Genomic DNA, 13,141 nt, shown 5'->3' on the forward strand with positions numbered 1-13,141 from the left:
AAAAAAAAAAAAAAAGAGACTCTTAACTACAGAGAACAAACTGATGGTTACCAGAGGGATGGGGGATGGGTGAAGTAGGTGAAGGGGATTAAGAGAACACTGATCCTGATGAGCACTGAGCAATGCATAGAATCGGTGAATTACTGTATTGTACACCTGAAATTAATATAACTCTGTATGCTAATTATACTGGAATTAAAATGTTTTAAAAATGAAATTACTTAATTTTACTGAATTAAACAGAACAGACAGGAGTCTGGACATGATGACCAACTACGAAGCCATCAACTTGTATGTGGCAATTAGAGGCATAAACTAGATCTGATGACCAATTTGGTCTTGGTTTTTAAGGGATAAATTAGTTTTATGGGATAAAAAATGCAGGAGGAAATGGTTGGGAAATTATTTAATTGACAGGAAGAGGAAGGAATTAAACAGCTTTAAAAAAAAATGAATGTTAAAAGACCAAAATTCTCTATATTATCATTAGCAGGGGGAAAGCAATGGAAAAGAAATGGAAGCTCATAAAAATCAAACTGTTTTCCTAAAGTATAAGTCAGCACAGTCGGGAACATATATAAAGAACAAAAGAATCAGAAAAGTGACAAGTGACAAAGAAAGCCAAACCCAGAACTTTTTACAAAGAGGAAAGAGACTTATGGTATCATGAAGAAAAGGCTTTTTGTCACAATACTGGATCAGTCTACCAAAGAAGGTTGTAGAAGCTAAGATCTTGGAGATGCAAAAAAAAAAAAAAAAAAAAAAAAAAAGTCACAGCTACTTTTCTGTTCCTGAAAGCTTTCAACACTTGCTTGCCTCATGCTTGCAAAGGCTTGGACCAAAATCTCCCAAATTCCCTTGTAGTTTTCAACCTGCCTACAGGCCAGCAATCTTCTGCAATTTTATGCCCAGACCCACACGTGCCTCTTACAGAAATTAACACAAAATCCTTACATCTGCGAGGTGCTTTTTGTTTATCAAGATGTTTTCACAAGGAACAGGTTACCATGAAATGACGCTGGGATTTGGAGTCAAACTTAGGCTCAAGTCCTGAATCTGCATTTTTTGAAAGATTTTATTTATTTTTTGACAGGGAGAATGAGAGAGCACAAGCAGGGGGAGGGGCAGAAGGAGAGGGAGAGGGAGAACCGGGCTCCTCTGATGCAAGGCTCAATCCCAGGACCCTGGGATCATGACCTGAGCTGAAGGCAGAACGCTTAACTGACTGAGCCACCCAGGCTCTGCATTTTTATCAACTCGGGAACCGTGCAGAAATCACTTCCTTATATGTGAAAGAGCAAGAATAGTAACACCAACGTAACAGGGCTGTCATAAGGAAAAATTGAGATGAGGTGTGAAAAGGTTTTTGAAAATTCTAAAATATTAGTGCATATGTAAATTGTTCCATTACTGCCGTCTTCTACAATATATTGACGTAGACAGAGGTCCCTTTCCCATTTGTAGACTATCATGGATGTTCATAATTACCCGTAAGTGGTTTGACCAAGACTGGAACCTACCACTTCTGACGCAGAAAATCAGTTATCTTTCCTGAGGCACGTCACTCGTCCAGCAGAAATAGGTTCTAGCCTTCTGCTCTTCAGACGGCAGTCACACAGACAACGCCTACCCAACTCCCCAGTTTCTGTGTTCTGTGTAATAAGTAGTAAGGTTGTTTATCTTGTGGTAGATCTTTTCCACTTCTAACTTTGGTTCAATATGTTCTTCCAACTCAATGTCTCTTTGTGGGTGAAAGGTTTTTTAAAATCTTTGAGACCTTCTTTCATTGCCTGTATGCACAGTGTATTTCTGTGTTTACCAGATAAGGGAAATTTAGGTGTATGGGATAAATGCACGTAATCCTGACAGAAGGAGTTCTGGTTGATAGTCAGAAACTCCCCTTTCGGTCCACATTAGCTTTGATACCAGTGCTCATTGATCTAGATGCTTGGTATTAGGCAATGAGGATGGAGATAAACCAACTCTTAGGTGGTGCAGGTCAATTGAAAACCTACAGCTTATTGAAAGGACCAAAAACAAGAGGAAAAGAAGAGAAATCTAGAAGAACACAGTCCAGCTATTTATGTTCCTTCCAAATAACCTCACACTTAAAATAATAGAAAAATAATAGAAACGTAGGTAGTAAGTACTAGATACAGCTGTAACAGACTGATATTAATGAAGCAAAATAGGGGTACTGTTAGAATTATCAATGTAGACTGCAAGGCAGAAAGATTAAATAGGACAAAAAGGGATGGGTGCTTGGGTGGCTCAGTGGGTTAAGCCTCTGCCTTCTGCTCAGGTCATGATCCAAGGGTCCTGGGATCGAGACCTGCATCGGGCTCTCTGCTCAGCGGGGAGCCTGCTTCCCCCACCCCCATGCCTGTCTCTCTGCCTCCTTGTGATTTTTCTCTCTGTCAAATAAATAAATAAAATCTTATCACTCTATATAAGATAGACTCACCAAGAAGGTATAATAGCACTGAGCTTCCATGCACCAAACAAGGCAGTATTGCAGTGATATAAAGCTTATTTATCACAGAGTATATGAATTTGATAAAAACACTGTCATCATAGAAGATTTGAACACTCATTCCTCAGAATTTGCATTCAAGTGAGGGAATTTTATTTTAACAAAAGAAGAAGACACTTTTTTTTTTCAAGAAAATTTGTTCACATTTTTTTTTAAAGATTTTATTTATTTATTTGACAGACAGAGATCACAAGTAGGCAGGGAGGCAGGCAGAGAGAGAGAGGAGGAGGCAGGCTCCCTGCCGAACAGAGAGCCCGATGTGGGGCTCGATCCCAGGACTCTGGGATCACGACCTGAGCCGAAGGCAGAGGCTTTAACCCACTGAGCCACCCAGGCGCCCCAAATTTGTTCACATTTTGACCAACAAAAAAAATCTCAATAAATTCCCCAAGATAAAGGTAATAAAGACCACATTTTCTGAATGCTAGAAGTTAAACCCCGTGTGGTCAGCAACCTTCCCATTTCTGTTCACCTGCGCACCTCAGCACCTAACACACCCTTTACCTACAACGTGGTAATCCAGAGTATTGGTGCATAAGAAAGAAAGGAAAGGTGACCCACAATAGAACTTAAAATCAAGATGAAAAATATCCTCCCCAAGGATCATCCCTTAGAAATTTCAATAACATGCTTAAGAATAATTCTCATGGGGGCGCCTGGGTGGCTTAGTCCATTAAGTGCCTGCCTTCTGTTCAGTCATGATCCCAGGATGCTGGGATCCAGCCCCACTTTGGCGGGCTCTCTGCACAGCCAAGAGCCTGCTTCTCCCACTCCACACCCCGCCCCCACGCTTTCTCTCACTATCTCTGTCTCTCTCAAATAAATAAATAAAATCTTTTTTTAAAAAAAAAGACAGCCCACTGTGCCAACGTTATTTATTAACCCAAGAACTACTACTTTGTTTAAAAAATATACAAATGGCTTACTGTAAACTTGGCAGATTTGACTATGTGTTTCACTGAAGGAAATGGAAATGGCAGAAAATATATGAGAAAAATGCTACATGCCATTTTCATTTAAAAATATGATCACGGGGCGCCTGGGTGGCTCAGTCGTTAAGTGTCTGCCTTCAGCTCAGGTCATGATCCCACGGTCCTGGGATCGAGCCCCGCATCAGGCTCCTTGCTTGGCAGGGAAGCCAGCTTCCCTCTCTCCCACTCCCCCTGCTTATGTTCCCTCTCTCACTGTGTCTCTCTCTGTCAAATATATAAATAAATCTTTAAATAAATAAATCTTTAATGAACAAATCTTTAAATAAATTTAAATCTTTAAAAATAAATAAATAAATAAATAAATATGTGATCAGGGCGCCTGGGTGGCTCAATAAGTTGAGTGTCCGACTTTTGATTACGGCTTAGGTCATGATCTCTGGGTCACGAGACTGAGCCCCACATGGGGCTTTGCTCTGGGTGAGGAACCTGCTTAGGATTCTCTCTCTCCCTCTGCTCCTCTACCCCGCCATTCTCTCTCTCTCTAAAATAGATAAATATTTAAGAAAAAAATCATGAGATACTGTTTTTCACCTTTCATATTGGAAAATATTTTGAAGTGTGATCACTGTAGTGATGGTGAAGCTATCGAAAGAGGGCAACTCTTGAAGGTTCTTGGTGAAATTGTAAACTGACACAGTCTTTCTGGAGGCAATATGGGGTGCCCTTTGAACTAACAAGTCTTCATTCTCAATATCTGTCATGAAGAAATTCTCACACAAGTACACAAGTGTATGTATGCAAGAGTTTTTATGGGGGCGTGGTTTTTTTTTAAGATTTTATTCATTTATTTGACAGAGAAAGAGAGAGCACAAGCAGGGAGAGCTGCAGAGGGAGAAGAAGAAGTAGGCTCCCCACTGAGCAGGGACTCCAAAGTAGGTCTCAATCTCAGAACCCTGGGATCATGACCCCAGCTGAAGGCAGACGCTTAACTGACTGAGCCACCTGGGAGCCCCAGTATGTATGTGCCCCAGTATGCAAAAGTTTTAGTTGCACTACTTTACTGGCAAAAAAAAAATTGAGAATCACCTACGGGGCACCTGGACGGCTGTTGGTTAAGCATCCAACTCTTGGTTTCAGCTCAGGTCATGATCTCCGGGCTGTGGGATTGAGCCCCGCCTCAGGCTCTGCACTCAGTAGGCAGTCCACTTCTTCCCTCTCCCTCTGCCCCTTCCCCTGCTCCTACTCGGGCTCTATCTCTCTAAATTAAACAAATTAATCTTTTAAAAATATTTAGAATCACCGAACTGCGTGTGATAGAGTATGGTGGACCCTAATGCTAGAATACCATGCCCCATGGGTGAAAAATGAGCCACGTTTATAATACGAAATGATGTTCACTGCTGTATGTATTAAGTGTAAAATACATATTGACTTTATACATATTCATTCTGAGGCCATTTTTGTAAGAATAAAATCTCCAAACCCCTATATAATTAACAATTTTACCTCCTTGCTGTTTTTTTTTCTTTATTTTTAAAAGATTTTATTTATTTATTTGACACAGAGAGAGAGATCACAAGTAAGCAGAGAGGCAGGGGGGGTAGAGGAAGCAGGCTCCCTGCTGAGCAGAGAGCCTGATGTGGGGCTCGGTTCCAGGACCCTGAGACCATGACCTGAGCCGAAGGCAGAGATTTAACCCTCTGAGCCACCCCGGTGCCCCTTCTTTATTTTTTAAAAGATTTTATTTATTTGAGAGAGAGAAAAAGAGAGTGAGAGGGGAAGGGAGAAACAGGCTCCCCACTGAGCTGGGGCTCCAACCAAGACCCTAGGATTACAACCTGAGCCAAAGGCAGATGCTTAGATGCTGAACCACCCAGAGCGGCCCAGGTTTTTTTCCTTGAAATAAACCTTTGATTAATTGAAGACAAAATTACAAAGTGAACTCACCTGTGGTACCACCACCCAGGTCAAGAAGTAGAGCCATTATCTAGGAGTCTGGGGTGCAATGAGAGAAAGGTCTAATCTAGACCCAGATGTGCAAGTCAGCATATGAAAGTAATTGAATAATTGTCAAAATTGGATCAGGATCTCCAAGGAAAAGGTCTAAAGTGAAAAATTCAGAGTGCTGAGGACTTGGGGTACATTAAGATTGAAGGGATTGCGGGGCGCCTGGGTGGCTCAGTGGGTTAAAGTCTCTGCCTTCAGCTCAGGTCATGATCCTGGGTTCCTGGGATAGAGCCCCACATCTGCTCTCTGGTCAGCAGGGAGCCTGCTTCCCCCCCACCTCTGTCTGCCTCTCTGCCTACTTGTGATCTCTGTCTGTCAAGTAAATAAATAAAATCCTTGAAAAAAAAAAAAAGATTGAAGGGATGGAGAGAATACAGCGGTCGGCAGAGGAGGCTGGAGAAGGATGCCAGAAGTGAGAACACAGGGGAAGTTGTCCAGCCCCTGAGGCAATCTGATCTGATCATGTCTGGCACAGGTGTGCCATGCCTGCCTGCCTGGTGGGATTCCTTATAGAGGGACTTTGTAGCCTGTGACCCTGTCACTCGGGCCACAACTGACTGAACCAGAAATCCAAGCCCCAGGCCCTATAGGAGTGATATTGGTCAATGAGTGCCTCACCCAGTGACCTTCCTCTCTTCTTTAGATCACACCCACATACACACCAAGGGGTACAGAGTAATAAATCGTCGCAGAAACAGAAACACAGAAAGAAGGCAGTGGCGAGAGTGATTGGGAAGAAACCCTGAGGTGGAGAGAAGGGCAGCCAAAAAGTGGGCAACAGGTCACTGCACAGGGAAGCGTGGCAAAGCAGACTCTGTCAAGGGAAGAGGCAGAGAAAAGTCTGTCTTGTCTCCCTGGGGGAAACCAGACGCAGTGCGCTGGAAACCTCCTCCCTGGAAGCCTGGGCCCGTGTCCTCGCCCTGCCTCTCCTCGCCCTCGACCACAGCCATGGATAACCCCAGAGTGACCCCTCGGGCTGTCTGGTCAGGGGTGGAGTTCTGGCGGCCCCCGGCAAAGAGTCTGAGTCACACTCTCGTCACATCCTTTCGCTTCCCCAAGCGGTTCGGACGCGAAAGGCCTTTCTGATTGGCCGCCTCCAGGGGCCAGTGTCCCGCAGCGGCTGGCCGGCTGGGGGTCCGGAGCGCATAAGTACTTCCCGCTGGGGAGGGCGGTCCCAGACGTCTGGAGCTGCAGCTGCCGGGAGCCGCGGGGGGTAAGTGCTCCAGCCTTCGGGAACCGACGGGCTCCCCCGTGGCGCCCGGCCCACAGCCCACGCTTGCCTGTAACTTCCTTTTACCCAGTTTCATCAGACATTTGCGGGCAGGGGACACCAGGTAGGAGAAGTGCAGCGATGGGGCAGGGAAGAGGGGCAGGCTGGGCTCCCGTGGGGAATGCCAGGTCCTTCCCCCCCGTCCTCAGAATGTCCCTGCCTTCTTGTTGAAGGTTCCTAGTGCTGCCGGCCTGTCTTCTGTGCCTCGCCCCATGCACCTCTGCCTCGGCCACAGCCGGTCCCCGCAGCAGATCCCGCGATCCGGCCAAGCCCAGCTGCGGCCCCTGCGGCCCTCGCGCTCCTGCCTGGCACGACCTCCTAACCCCCAGGGCCCCAAGAAGCAGGTGGTGTTTGCAGACACCAAGGGGCTCTCGCTGACATCTGTGCACATGTTTGAGGACGCTGTGGGCAGAGACTCCGAGGAGGGCTCGTGTCACCCGTCCAACTTGCCGCGCCTCCCACCACCGCCATCCCCCTGCGCCCCCTGCCTCCCCGCACCTGGGCGGGACTCGGGGTTTCCGGGGACGCCCGCAGATCCGGAGAGGGTGCCCCGAGCTGAGCGCGGGGCAAGAGGGCTCCCTGCGAGGCACCCTGCGGGCGCGCACTCTGGCTTTTCAGAAGGCCATGCAGGTGCGCACCGCCTTTGATGCCCACGCCTCGTTCCAAGAAGCGCCGCGTTCACACCTCCCGTCCTTGCAAAGGCGAGACTGACAGCTTCGGCTTACAGATGTTGGGGCCACCTAGAGTCCCGCGCCCTGGGGACGCCATCCGGCTCTGCTCCTCTTTAGGGTGTGCTCAGCAGCTTTGCGTGGTGCGCAGCTCACAGTCCCGCTCCTCAGACTGAAACTGAACTGTCTTGAGGGCCCACCCGCTGCGCCCTGTGCAATGACTTTTTCTGCACAGGCAGAGCTTGATTTTCTTGCCCAGGTGGTGCGTGTTTCCTCTCTCTCCAGGAGCTTCACCCAGACTGTTTGTACCCGCGAATTCACACTAGGGTGGGGGGGGGGTCGGCTTGGAGGCAACTCCAGCCGCGCCCCTCTTCTCGGGCCCTTACCCTTGAATGCCTCGCGCTCTTCTTTCTAGGGGGACAGGCTCACTTCCCGACCGAATGGATGAGATTTCCTTCCGGAAGATGCTCGGAAGGGCACCCTTTACCCTTCGCAGGGAAGGAAGCCTTGGGAATGTGGAACAGAAAGACCGTAAATAAAGTTTTTACATGTAATTCTGTAAAAGGCCTGGCAGAGAGGGTCTCCCAGGGCGGGTGGGTGAGTGGGAGAGGTCGGGAGGAGTTCCTTACCTCGAAGATAAAGATGCAGCACAGAAATGTGCTCTTTTACCTTCCTCTCTATCCTGAAAGGGCTAGTTTTCTGGTAACTCAAAATCGTCTTGCCTCTTCAATGTGTGCCAATAAATAAATCACAAATAAATAAATTAAAGCATCTTCAGGAGTTCATCTTGTATCGTCTACCAACACCAGACCCAGTAAGAGTCTGGGAAAACTCTACCTTAAAATAAATGTACTTTACAAACAAGCATTTTTAACCGCTTAGAACATTCTTTGAAGTGTAATTTACCTAGACCCAGAAGCCAGACCTTGGTTCCTAGTTCCCTGTCCCTCCCCCACACACTTTCCCTCTTGTATTTATCCCCCATAAATACAATTATCTTGTATTAAACTGACTGAAACTGCTTATTGAACTGTTTGCTCCCCTAAGGCCCTGGGAAGCCTGGGACAGTCCCCACCATGTACATTGCTGGCCCACAGGCTGGCCACACCTGGGACACTCAAGACATTTGGGTTCAAATCATGCAGGAGTATTCAATATATAATATTCTGAGACCCTTGGTCTTTGGAAGAGTTTAACCTCTTTTCAGAGGTTGTTCATTCTCTCAGATTCTCGTTCATTAGATGACAAATTTTTAACATTAAGTGTTTTGTTTTGTTTTTTGAAATCTTTATCTCCTCCGATCCTTGACTTCTTGGGCTACATTTGTTGAGCAAGCAACATTTGCTTTATTTATTTATTTATTTTTGTCCCTTAGAGGGCCTACCCCTGGGTCACTCGCTCTGTGGTAAGACACTCAGGTGGTTAACAGGGCAAAGATAGGAGTCTACCATGCAAGCTTCCAGCTGCAGCTTCCTCATCTGATAAGGGATCCTACAGTACCTCCACTGTTTCCTCCCCATCCCCCACCTGGAGCTTCTAGTCTTGACTCCTTTTTTTTTTTTTTTAAGATTTTATTTATTTATTTGACATCGAGAGAGATCACAAGTAGGCAGAGGCAGGCAGAGAGAGAGAGAGAGAGAGAGCGACTCAGGCTCCCCGCTGAGCAGAGAGTCCCATGTGGGGCTCGATCCCAGGACCCTGAGATCAGGACCTGAGCAGAAGGCAGAGGCTTAACCCACTGAGCCATCCAGGCGTCCCTCTAGTCTTGACTCCTTAAGAGATGATCGAGAATAGGGTGGGCAGTCCCCACAGGGTATGCTGTTAGGATTGGGAGTCAGTCTCCGAAATTAAAGCTGGTAAGAATCAACAGAAAAAATGAGCAGTCAGTTGTAAAGTGACTTACCCCTAGGATATGTTGTGATACAGTTCTCATGAGACTAGGGTCTTCTGCAATCTCCCTGATGAGCTTTTCAGAAAACAAAGTTGAGGTCAGGGCCCACCACTGGAGATGGGAAGTCTTGGAAGACCATGTAGGACAGGTCTCACAGTTTAGGGGGGGTTGAGGAATCTAGACTTAAGATATTATCTCCAGCGAGTGCTCCTACAACCACAGAGAGAGCTAACAGGATTGAAAAGAGATGCTGCTCCTTAGTCAGCTTTGAATTCCACATGTTTCAATGCCAGATCACAAAGTATATCATTGAATTAATATTTGATATTTTTATAAAGACTTAGTTTATAAATAGCATAACAGTGTTTGTAAATTTTGGAAAGACACACATAAACTGTATGCCGCAGTTGTAATCCTCTAATTCTTTTTTCTCTTTTATAGTGATAATCTCGGAAAAACAAAAGTGGCCCAGGACTCTTGACCTCTCAAAAGTCAGACTAAGACAAGCTGGCTTAATTTATAACGACCTTTCCTATGCAGGTAATTTTTCCATTCTGTGACCCCTTTTACTGTCTTTCCCCCACACGCCCTGTATTGTCTACCAAATTTCATGCATTAGGTACTAGTTCATTCATGACTTTATTAAATACATGCATACTTTGTCAAGTTTCTGGTAGTCATCATGTAGTTTTAAGTCATTCAACAAATATTTTCTGAGCAACCATGATGTGCCAGACATCATGTTAACTGTTGGGGCTAGAAAGAGGAATAAAACAAAATTCACAGTCTGGTGAAAGGAGCCATACATATAGATGATAAAAATAATGTGAGAGACACATGGAAAGGAGAAAAAAAGGGGGGGGGGAAGAAGAAGAAAAACAATAGAGAATGAATGAGCACTTAAGAAGAAATCAGAGAAAATGTCTTATTGGAGTTGACCCCCTCCCCCCCCCCCGAAGTGAGTGCCTAAAAGATGAGTAGGTGTTTGCCAAAATTACATTTCAATTAGTTTAAGTAGACTTACTTATATATGTGATTTCCACAAGACTTGAATTGTTGTTACACTAATTAGAAACTTCCCTTTTCTTCCCCTGAGGATCCCAGAAAGGCAGCCATTGTGTTAATGGGGGTGATAATGGCAGGCAGGAGTGAATTTTGGAAAATAGAGAGCTGGGCAAAGAGGAGGGGATGGCCGTATTCATCCAAGAGGACATTCTGCTCAGCCAGATGTTTTTGGTTGTTTGGCAGGTAGAACCCCACACAAGCACAACTCCTGGGGTGTATCAAATTGCCAGATTCTTTAGAGTTAAATATTTCCTTTCCTTTCCTTCTCTTTCTTTCTTTCTTTCCTTTTTTTCTAATTTTATCATCAACGTATTGATATTGATTTGGCTTCCCAAGGAGACATTGCCATAAGGGTATGAACTGACTAACGGATTCTAGTATTCCAGTTAATTTTGCATTTTCAATTATCCACCTAATTTAATTTTTCAAAAGCCCCCTTTATCAGTGTCTCCTGCAGATTTGATTACTACAAATCAGTCCCCAGAAACAGAGAATCATCTTGCTGTGAATTGACAAATTTGGATCTGTGAATTTTCAAGTTGAGGACCACCGTGTGGATGCAGTCAGAAAACCTGCCTTCTTCAGTTTGCTCTCAACCACGTCTCTGCTTCTTAAGTCAGAGTGTGCTTGTATTGATCTGACCCAACACGTGTATCGGCCATATTCTGATGACTCTCAGATTTAAATCACTGGAGCTCTCCTCCCAACTTCAGACTCCTACATCAAAGAAGAGCATCACAAATGGTGGTTCCCCCAAAATTAAATACAGAATTACAACATGATCTGGCAATCCCACTTTGGGGAATAGATCCAAAAGAATTGAAGGCAGCAGCTCAGATATTTGCATATTCATGTTTGCAGCAGCATTATTCATAACAACCGACAGGTGGAAACAACTCCGATGCACATCGGGGGATGAGTGGGTAAAGTAAACATGGGTACACTTACAGCACAACATTATTCAGCCTTCAGGAGGAAGGAAATGCTGACGCCTTACCACATGGATGAACCTGGAAGGCATTAGGCTAAGTGAAATATACCAGCCCTGAAGAGACAAATATTCTATGATTTCACTAGATGAAAGAGGTATGAGTAATTAAACTCCAAAACAGAAGTAGAATGGTGGTTGCCTAGGGCTAGGGGAGAGGGAATGGGTAGTTTTTGTTTAATGGGTACAAGTTTTTGTTTTTCAAGATGAAAACTTGTAAAGATTGATCACATAATAATGTAAATATACTTAACACTACTGAACGGTACACTTAGAAATGGTTAAGATGGTAAATTTTATGTATATTTTGCCACAATTAAAAAAATTTTTATCAAGAACATGGCTTGGGATGCCTAGGTGGCTGTCAGTTAAGTATCTGCCTTCAGCTTGGGTCATGATCCCAGGGTCCTGGTATAGAGCCCCATCTAGAGCTCCCTGCTCAGTGGGGGTGTCTGCTTCTTCCTCTCCCTCTGTCCCTACCCCTGCTTGTACTCTCTGCCAAATAAATAAATAAAATCCTTAAAAAATAAAAATAAAATTAAAAGAATACACCTTTGCTTAATTTGTCTTTTTCTCTTGGTACTTAGAAATGAACATTGGTCTTGATAGTTGTTCAATAAATAGTTGTGGTTCACCTCTTAATGTCAAAGACTTTACACATGAAGAGATATCTGTGGAAGACAGGGAAGTTATGCAGCACACTTATGGGATTATTCTACTGGGGGAGGGAGTATCTTTTAAAAGGAGTATCTTCCCAGGTTCATAGCACCATTTGCCATACGCACAGCAAAAACAATGATTACAGGAAGCACATTTTGGGATATTAGCTCAAAGTGGGGGTTTGTCAACACTGTGATCCCCTTTTTACATTTATTTATTTATTTTAAAAGATTTATTTCTTTGAGAGAGAGTGTGTGCATGCACAGGGTTTGGTGGGGGAGGGGCAGAGGGAGAGAGAGAATCTCAAGCAGACTCCTGCTGATTGCAGTGCTCAGGCGGGGCTCCATCTCATGACCCGGAGATTATAACCTGAGCTCAGATCAAGAGCCAGACCCTTGACCGAATAAGCCAGCCAGGTGCCCCAAGATCCCCCTTTCTTAATCACTATCCTTCATCAGGTTTTTAAGATTACTCCCACAGTTTTTGTATTAAAAGAGCATTTTCATTCTAAAATGTGGGAATACCTCAACAACAATCTAAAGACAGTCCAAATTCAGAGTGACAAGGAATTTCACATTGAAGGTAAGACTAGTTGTGCTATATATAGGCAGTGGGCTATATAAACGTACTTTGTGTCTAACTTTTTAAGCATTACTTACTCATCTTCTCTCTCCTGTTTGTATTTCTCTGCCTAGAAGTGGATATGACACCGATGTGCCCAGATCATTGACCTTTGCAAACAAAATTCTGGAGCCAGAGGGAACCATTCTGGCTCCCTCTTCAAAAGGAAGTTCCATTGCCTTCCTGCACTAAAGAAGTTTAGAGAATGCATCAAGGAGTGTGCGTGTGTGTGTGTGTGTGTGTGTGTGTGTGTGTTTATACCCAACAACTGAGTCTACTATTTGGCTGGGCAAAGAATCAATTAGTGTCATTTGTGTTGAGTCTCTAAAATGTGTGAAACACTTTTTAATTTCAAAATTATCGTCCCGAAAGAATGGTAATATATGGTGAGAATTGTAAGAAAATGTAAACACGGGGAGCCTGGGTGGCTCAGGGGGTTAAGTCTCTGCCTTCGGCTCAGGTCATGATCTCTGGGTCCTGGGATCAAGCCCCACATCCAGCTCTCT

The 13,141-nt window shown here is 44.7% G+C and overlaps 1 long non-coding RNA gene across 1 annotated transcript; it reads left to right on the top strand.

Annotated features, from left to right (window-relative positions):
* Positions 1 to 7,803: 7,803 nt before the first annotated feature.
* Positions 7,804 to 11,518, top strand: LOC111144582. Its single transcript, XR_002640414.1, has 3 exons — positions 7,804 to 7,941; positions 9,743 to 9,841; positions 10,812 to 11,518. It is a non-coding gene; the product is annotated as an uncharacterized LOC111144582 (long non-coding RNA).
* The last annotated feature ends 1,623 nt before the right edge of the window (positions 11,519 to 13,141 follow it).

This window comes from Enhydra lutris, unplaced genomic scaffold (genome assembly GCF_002288905.1).
Source record: "Enhydra lutris kenyoni isolate GAN:26980312 unplaced genomic scaffold, ASM228890v2 scaffoldscaffold11, whole genome shotgun sequence".
NCBI classification, from domain to species: Eukaryota; Metazoa; Chordata; class Mammalia; order Carnivora; family Mustelidae; genus Enhydra; species Enhydra lutris.